At 59.4% G+C, this 1,551-nt stretch overlaps 2 non-coding genes across 2 annotated transcripts; both read right to left on the bottom strand.

The window, feature by feature from the left end:
* Positions 1-667: 667 nt before the first annotated feature.
* Positions 668-782, bottom strand: LOC116217019. Its single transcript, XR_004160856.1, has one exon. It is a non-coding gene; the product is annotated as a U5 spliceosomal RNA (small nuclear RNA).
* Positions 783-1,292: 510 nt separating this feature from the next.
* On the bottom strand, positions 1,293-1,407 carry LOC116217008. Its single transcript, XR_004160845.1, has one exon. It is a non-coding gene; the product is annotated as a U5 spliceosomal RNA (small nuclear RNA).
* Between the last annotated feature and the right edge of the window lie 144 nt (positions 1,408-1,551).

Here is a 1,551-nt window from a genome sequence, read left to right on the forward strand (position 1 = left end):
TATGCTAATGAGGAGGCGCCATCGCCCCGCGCTCAGGTTGGGGCGGTGCCGCGCGGCGCCGAATGGAACGGAACGGAATGGCGGGGGCGGGAGCGGGGCGGGGCGGGGCGCGGCTGCTTGGGGAGCGATGTGCGGGGCTGTGCTATGGGGGCTGGGCTGCTGAAACTGAGTGAACTCGGGACGTTCCGTTATCGGCAAACAGCACAGCCGAAACGCTCGCTCTGTTATTAAGCAGCAGTGAGGTCGCTCCGCCGAAGAGAAGCCTCAACAATTCCACGACACTCAGAGATTCCCACGACATTCGTGCTTGTTCTGATTTTCACCTGCAGCAGTGAAAAGGTTCCACCGAAACAACGGTGGGAGGCTCCACAGAAGAGAAGCCTCTGAAATTCCACGACACTCAAAAGATCCCAAAACACTCGTGCTTGATCTGCTCTCCACCAGCAACGATGAGAGGCTCCATAGAAGGGAAGTCTCCAAGTACTTCACGACACTCAGATTCCCACAGCACATGTAGTGCTTGACGTATCTGAGCAACAGAAGAGAAGCCTCCACTAATCCCACGACACTCCGCTCGTTCTGCGCTTAACCAGCAGCTCAGTCTAAGCAGACATTGCAAGACTTCCACGACACTCGGGCTTGTTCTATCATTAACCACCACAGGGATAGCTCCGCCGAAGCGGAGCCTCAAAAAATTTCACGACACTCGTGCTTGTTCCTCTCCACGGAAATCTTTAGTAAAAGGCGAAAGATTTATACGATCTGAAGAGAAACCAGAGTATAACCCCTGCCCGTCACGGCCCCGTACCCACTGTCCGCCCGCCTCCCTTAGGACACGGCGACCCGCCCTGCTCCTCCCCACGCGGCGCAGTTCGGTGCTGCACAGCCCGACCCGGCACGGCATGGCACGGCACCGCACCGCCCCGTCAGTTCCCGGCGGACGCTCACGCGTGGGGCCTGCCGGAGCCCGGCGAGACGCGCGGGACCGCGCGCTGCACGCTGGGTATGCTAATGAGCCGCATGCTAATGAGCCGCATGCTAATGACAATGCGCCACTCCCCCCACGCTCAGATGAGGACGGTGCCTCGCGCCGCCGAACGGAACGGCGGGGCGGACCCACAGTGCGGCGCGGGCGGGACTCGGGCTGTGCCGGAGGGCGGGACAGGCAGCACAGAACTGCGCTAACGAGGCCGAGAAGCAGAAAGCGAAAAGAAATCGGAATGTCCCAGTACCGACAAACGCTGAAGCGGCATAATAGAGAACCTCACTCTGTCATTAACCACAACAGGGATAGCTCCGCCGAAACGGAGCCTCAAAAAATTTCACGACACTCGTGCTTGTTCCTCTCCACGGAAATCTTTAGTAAAAGGCGAAAGATTTATACGATCTGAAGAGAAACCAGAGTATAACCCATTCTTTTCTCGGCCCTCATCCCCCTGTTCGCCCGCCTCTCTGAGCGCACGGCGATCTCCGCCCCTCCCGCTCCCTCTTCCTCTCCCGACCCCCGACTTTCTCCCCCCGCTCCTGGCCCCGCACAACCCGCGCCGTCCC

The sequence above is a fragment of the Meleagris gallopavo genome, chromosome 10 (assembly GCF_000146605.3).
Source record: "Meleagris gallopavo isolate NT-WF06-2002-E0010 breed Aviagen turkey brand Nicholas breeding stock chromosome 10, Turkey_5.1, whole genome shotgun sequence".
NCBI lineage: Eukaryota > Metazoa > Chordata > Aves > Galliformes > Phasianidae > Meleagris > Meleagris gallopavo.